At 32.6% G+C, this 7642-nt stretch overlaps 1 long non-coding RNA gene across 3 annotated transcripts; it reads right to left on the reverse strand.

Annotated features, from left to right (window-relative positions):
• Positions 1-3610: 3610 nt before the first annotated feature.
• On the reverse strand, positions 3611-6935 carry LOC139872416 (uncharacterized). Of its 3 annotated transcripts, XR_011767046.1 has the most exons (7): positions 6854-6868; positions 6382-6456; positions 6046-6275; positions 5692-5908; positions 5301-5568; positions 4647-4808; positions 3611-4255 (listed from the first exon to the last, which is right to left on the reverse strand). It is a non-coding gene; the product is annotated as an uncharacterized lncRNA (long non-coding RNA). The 3 variants fall into 3 exon arrangements; XR_011767044.1 differs by having other exon boundaries at positions 6046-6456; positions 6854-6935; XR_011767045.1 differs by having other exon boundaries at positions 5692-5940; positions 6046-6456; positions 6854-6935.
• Positions 6936-7642: the final 707 nt, after the last annotated feature.

Below are 7642 nucleotides of genomic sequence, written 5' to 3' on the forward strand. Positions count from 1 at the left end.
CACCAGACACAGATGCGGCGCATCTGCCTTGTATGCGGCGCATCTGAGGCAGACTGCCCAAAAAAGTCAATTTTCGCTTAATTCTAAGTATGCTACGCACCCCCGATCAACATGAAACTTGGCCAACATGCTCATATATGATTTCTAAGCTTAGGAAAATAGTTCGGGACCCGACCCGACCCCGTTGACTTTGACCAAGTTTGAATTTTAGTCAAACATAACAAAACACTTATGCAATCATTCTAATCTTATTTTATACTTGATTCTTGCATGAAACTTGACAACGTGATTCACATGCTATATATTCGAGTCGTAACGAGCCATAGGACTAATTGAACACATTTCGCCCGACCTTGTGTCGTAACCGGTTAATTGATACAACTTACTTATTTAGGTCAAGGCTAAGCAGCTTTCATGCACACGTTTACTTTGTGAAGTACATTTATACTCGTGCACCCGAGGTGAGATCATAGTGCCACCTTTTCAACAACTTTTTATGATTTTAAATTGTGGGCTAAGAAACATATACTTTGTTACATTTTGTACTACTTACTTTTATACTTTGAACACAAGTACGATGAAACAAACATTCCACAGCGAGTTAGAACAAAAATCCTCAAATCGATTATCATTAGTTACACTTGCAGGGTGTAAGCGAGAACTTATATTGTGTGGCCATACGGGTTTGATAAACCCTCATTACGGACGGTTCGCTACCGTCTACGGATGAAATATATTTTCGAGAAACAGTGTATGTTCTAACACTATTGTGATGGGGTTCTATGGAAGGAAACGTTAAGTCTTGATAATTGGGTGCTCGCGAACAAACTTTTGGGATGCAAACGATTTAGATAATCAACATTATGGAAATACAAAATCTTGTGGTTCAAAAACAACGTTTACAAACACCTATGATTTCACCAACGTTTTTCGTTGACAGTTTTCTATATGTTTCTCAGGTTCATACATGGCTATTTGATACATGCTTCCGCGTACACTCATACTTGCTTGGGGTCAAGCATACATGGATACACTCTGATTACTTGCTTGGAGTCAAGCATACATACATACATACGCTAGCGATAGCACTTTTGGATTTAAACATATTGTTTACATACTTACGCTATTTATAGCAACCGTGATTTTCAACTTATTATGTCGCAAGTTATTTCATTATACTTTATAACTTTTGTAAACTTAAACTTATTGTCGATCCGTTTGGTAAACTAAACCTTGCAAGTCTTGTACATTTCAAATGAATGCGACATAATTTTGGTCAAACGTGTCTCATATAGGGACTACGACCACGTAACGGGACCTAAGTTAGCGGCGCCTTCAATGACGATTTTGCCGGGTCGTTACAAACTCTATATCTAAACCCTAAACATTAAACTCTAAACAGTAAACCATAAAACCCTAAACTCTAAGCTCTATACCATAAATTCTAAAAACTAAACCCTAAACTCTAAAGCCTAAAATCTAAACTCTAAACCCTAAACACTAAACCGTAAACCCTAAACCCTAAACCGTAAACCCTAAAGCATAAATTCTAAAATCTTAACCCTAAACCTTAAATCTTAAACTGTAAACCATAAACCGTAAAACCGAAACCCTAAATAGCAATTCTTAAACCTTAAACCATTAACTCTCAACATTAATTCTTTTTATCCATTAAGTTTATATTAGTTGTCAAAATTTAGTTTGTACTATAATTATATATAATTAGAGATGTACAACAAATATTCAAATGATATTTAACCATAGAACATTTACATCTCAGTCAAATACGTCTCAAGACTTTCTTATAAACAACATTCTTGGTGGTATTTGAATCATTCCCATTTTCGTCCAATATGATTGGCTTTAATCCGCTTTTTGTAGTCAAATATGCATGTCTGAAATGATTGTTTATTCATTTTAGTGAAAGAAGTAAATACATATTAATAATTTTTGTAATATGATGTATATGCTACATGACAAATGTAATGTGTCATTATTTTTTTTTTTTTTTTGTCGTCATCACAATGTAGGATGGAAAGTATGGTGTAGGAAAATGTTCTGGCAAAAACAATTCAGATTGAGAAAAATGTATTCGGTAATATGAAACACAACAATCGGTTGAATGTGTTAATGTGGGTAAAACTGTATGGGGGTTGTAAGGATGTTGGGTTACGACGACTTACATATCGAAGCCTCCAGCATTGAATATCTCTTCTGATACATATATCGAACAATAAAATTTGAGTCAAACTTGAATAGTGACGCATGACAAGGCTGATCAGATGCAATGTGACCCATACATATATCAGAGGTTTAAAAAACGTTTTTGATTCTGCTCCTGCCACCAACTCCAAAAAGCAACCCAAAATAGAGAAAGTAAAATCAGAAAAAAATTGCTTGTTCATACAACTGAACTAAACAATGAAACTTAAACATAACTTCAAGCCTCCATTTATGTAGTCCAGTTCACCAGTTAAATGAACATCAAACTATGAACCTATCATAACAATGACATCTACAATAGTAAAGATAGACTGCAGTCATAAACTAAACTAAACTAAACTAAACATAAAAAATAGAACACAAATATGGTTTTAAAAAAAAGCAAGTAGTTTTTCTGATAAACTATCAAGTCAAAGAATATATACCTTAGGTTCAAGATCAGCACATTTAGGTTCGAGTGACCGCAATCTCTGCAACCAAAGAAATATACATATACAATACAATGAGTATAATAGGAGACAATAAATGCATGAAGCCAAACAACACAGAACATTCAGACAAACTTCATATATAAAACAACCAGATGCAGAAGGGAGATAAAAAAGTGAGTCAAATACTATTGTGATAAACTATTGACTCAACATATATATACCTTCTGTTCAAGATGAAATTTAGCTTCGAGTGAGCGCACTCTCTGCAATCAGGGAAAAAAATACTGAATTTTATTGTGATAAACGTATATTACTTTTCGGTGGGTTTTAGATAGTCATTGTCAATCGGAGCAAGACTACAAACGACCACCAAACTTGAGGCCACAAACAGTCCTTAACAAAAGAAGAAGCATTAAACGCCCCATACAAGGCCAACATCGAGAGGCAAGTACAAATTTTATTTTCTTGAAGTTCATTATTAGTTACTTCATTCACATTGTTTGATAACAAAGATGATAAATGACTTAACGATTCCAGTTACCTCTGTGATGCAGCCTTTGAAACTTTAAGTATTGAAGCTTGGTAAAAATGTTGATGATTTAAAGCTTAAGTTGGTGAGTGTTCTGAAGTGGTCATCGATCAATCGTAATAGTTGACTAATAGTTTTATTAAAACAATTTGCTGGTGAGTGCTACTTTTACTTTTTTTTTTTCTCATTACAATTTTAATTGTTTAATAAGGGTTTCATAACTAATATATAGTTTGAACGAGATCCGGACCGGTCCGCGCGATGCCGCGGAGCTTTTTGGATTGCATATTCGTGGTTAATGTAGCATTATGTAATTATAGAAGCAAAATTACATACATTAAGAAGCATTATGTATACTGGATATATAGTAGTTTGCATATAGAAGCATTATGTATACTGGATACATTGTAGTTTTCATACATTGCATACATTGCATACATTACATACATTAAGATGGATGGGCAAAAGATACATTAATATGGATAGACAAAAGAGATGATGTTCTGTGACTCTTTGGTTTTTACTCCTTTTTCTTCTCTATTTTTTGAGTCTGTCTTCTGGGAATAGTGCTCTTTTTGTGCCAATGTTGCTTGTTTGTGGTTCTTCTTTTTGTGGTGTTGGCAGCGTTATAAATCTCCTTATTTCTCCCCCCGAGATCTCTCAGAGATTTTGTTTTTGGAAGGCTGCCAAGAGGATATGTCAATCTCCCGAGATTTCTCGGTAAGCGGGGTCAAACTTGATCAAAGTCACGCTTTCTATAATTTTCTCGCACTTTTCTCGGATTTTCTAGTAGAATCTCGTAATTTCTCGTATATTATCGTCTATTTCTCGAATTTTCTTTTAAAATCTCGTAAAAATATATAAATATACATATATTTATTTATATATATAATTTATATTGAAAAAAAGAAAAAGTCAATGTAAGTCAACGTCCGAGATCTCCCCGAGATCCTTTCGAGATGCCGAGATCTCCCCAAAAACGTCCAAACGATATCTCTCCGAGATCCGAGTTCCCCAACCTTGGGTGTTGGCGGTATTGGTGTTGTGGTCGTTGATGTATATTGTTTTTGTCCTGTAAAATTTATTGGAATGTGTTAATGTTTAATGGGACATGGGTGTACAAATGATTTATAGTTTTTGTAGAGCATTTTTCTACCTGATGATGTATCGCATTGTTAGAAATACCAGCAGAAACATTCAGAAACTGTGCTTATAACTAATATATGATGATGTGGCTTCATAAATGTTTAATACAAAAGAACATTTCACTTATGCATATAAGCTAATACAAAGACGCATTATTATTAATGGACAACATTTGTTTTCTAGCTTTAAAGCATAACCAACAAAGTGTTATGCGCGACCCAACTGCCTAAACTGAAGAGATTATTGACTATTAAACAATTATATCAACTTTTTGTGATAATAAACATATGAATAATAAATAAGTAACACATACATACCTACATTACTTGAAGAACCAATTGACAGAAGTTCATTATGATGACCAACAGTTTGCACAAAAGAAGAAGCCACCACAACGTCCTGTTTATGACTAATAGGTGGTCGTGTAACACGACTTTTTTTAGCTGCTGATAAAGTCGAACAACTTACACCAACCGGACCTGCGCGAACAGTTGATGGGGAAGGTTCAAAATGACGAACTAACTTTGACTTAGGCAACATTATAAAGTGTATAAACAACAATCACTTATAACAACATAAAGACCTTATGTAAACCCAACCCTTCAGATGGTTTATGCTTCAAAATATATATCGAGCACTTACGATACAATTTCCCTTACTTATTTAAACATGTTTGAATGACCTGAAATGACCCATTCATATTAAAATGCGTCAACAGTGTCATATCTAAAAAAAAAGTATACATAACATGGTCTTTATTTGCAACATATAAGACCAAAATTGGTGTGCAGGCTGAAGGTACTTTCAATATAGTATATCAAGCTACAGATAACAACACAATTTGTATGTTATAGAGAACTAATATTACAATTTAGTCTATGGATAAAGAAGCAATATTATTATCATATCAAAATTAAATGACAAAACTTAAGTATTTAAAGTATACCTATAAAAGAAAATACGAAATTTACCTTGCAATTAGAAGTTGCAGGCACTGACCAATTGTCCAGCATTGATACAACAACCATTTCAGATTCTTTAGAAACTGCAACCTCTGGTTGGCGATTCAAAGAAGTTTGCGACAAAAATGTGATGACACAATTACCACCTTTAAACAACATTTTCTACCAGTAACCAAATGCTTTTTATCAATAGCATTATATAAAAGCAAATCAGCAAATTTAATGCCACTTTTGTTATCATCGAACTTCAGCAAAGAGCGAAATTTCAACAAACAACCTGATCGAGACAAATTAAAAATCGATTTTACATGCACTATCCCCAAATATAACTCAAACCCTAACCGATATTACCCTTTGTTGTACCGTTTCCACTATGAAAAAAGAAAATTTTAAAACTAACCTGATTATGTTTTCAATCAAAAAATAGTGAAAACAGCGCTGAAGTAAGATTAATCCGAATGAATCAGGTGAAAGCTCATAATTGATTCTTCTTATACTCTGTATGTTCTCATTCGTTCTTTCAGACACGGCTTTTGGGGTAATCGGTTGATTGGAAGGGGTGTTGCTGGTGCGATGGCGTCCAATCGGGTTTGTTAGCGTTCAACGCTGGCATAACCCTGCGAGTAGTCAATGTATGAAACAGCTTAAGCTGCAAATATCAATGCACATAACATGACTAATAAGATGAGGAACCTTTAAAAAACAAAAGTAAATAGCAACATGGAATACAATTAATAAAGAAATATAGTCATACCTGCATTATTAGAAATTCTTTACAATGATGAAGTAGTTAAAGCAAAGATACCGGATACTTCAAAATCAACATGAGGCACACAATCCATCGAACAATGACATAAATTTTCTGAGAGAGGTCCGTTGACACAACTAATGATTCAAGAGATGACACAAAATGAATACCACTATTAACATAAGAACAACTGGTATCTGAAGTCTTCATTCCGTCTTTTCTTAGTTGCCATTATCCTTAAAAACAATAAGGGCAAAAAACTAACTCGAAAAACATCAAATTAATTTTCCTTAATTGAACCATCTTAAACAGATATCATAGTAATGACGAAAACAATCAAACCTCTTTAAACTGAACAATATTAGTATGTCTTAAAGGCTTACGATTGATGATTTTCCTTTGAACATATACATCAATCTGTGAAAAAACAAAAAGTAATAAAATACTAACAAAAAATTCATGGATACATTATCCTTTTTGCACAATATAATGATAATATCATATCACTATTACTTATAAACAAATAATAACAATTTCATAGTATATATTGGAAGTTTACTTGATATCATAACCCTAATCATATACTCACAATGATTTAATGGATTCAAGGAAATAAAACTGATTTCATTAGAAGATGCGTAATGATATATATGAAATATATTCACTCCAATCGGACTTATAGTGATACGATTTTTGTATACGGTGTAATGATAAAATCGTTGCTTAATCACCGTTGCACGAATTGTGTTCATCGTAAAATTTATTGCACATGAAATTAACGAATTGAACATGATAATGGATGAAGAAGATGAACCTGAGAGGAAGAGGAACCACCGAACCAGGCACGGAAAGATTTGAGATAATAAAAGGGATTAGGTTAATCCCGTGTTTTTTTTCTAATTGAATTGTGTTCGGTGTTTTTATTTTAATTATTTGAAAAGGTATTTTAGGAATGGAGCGTTTTCACAATTGATTTATTAGCTAATTTTTTTACTTGATGATTAAGGATCGTTGGATCAAGGGGTATTATAGTGTAATTTTTTAATTTAATGGTAATTAAGGGGGTTCTGAAAACAATTATTAGCTAATCGAGACTCTCTTTTAATGTATATAGTGATGATAATACTTATAATAATATTAGTGATGGTATACGTTATTAATCTTGTAATAATAATTTTGATAATGACACTAATACTAATCTAAATGATGATACTAATAATAATACTTATAATAATATTAGTATTAAAAATAATAATAATGTTATTATTAATACGAAGGATGATAATAATAATTATAGTTATGATAATAATATTCATTGTATGATAATAATATGTAATTATATTATTATAGTGATGCTAATAATTAACTTAACCATAATAACAATAATAATTATGATTGTAACTATAATTATAATAATAATAATAATATTTGATAGTTAATACCTTTATTAGTAATAACTAGATTTGTGGTCCGCGCTTCGCGGTGGATTAGTGTCATTTTAACGCTACTATATCGTTAGACATTTTTCGGCCTGAAAGTCGTCAAAATGTTGTCCACTCTTTCCAGACTATTTACGCAATGGTCGACAACTGTTATGGTAATA

This window comes from Rutidosis leptorrhynchoides, chromosome 10 (assembly GCF_046630445.1).
Source record: "Rutidosis leptorrhynchoides isolate AG116_Rl617_1_P2 chromosome 10, CSIRO_AGI_Rlap_v1, whole genome shotgun sequence".
In the NCBI taxonomy this organism is placed as follows: domain Eukaryota; kingdom Viridiplantae; phylum Streptophyta; class Magnoliopsida; order Asterales; family Asteraceae; genus Rutidosis; species Rutidosis leptorrhynchoides.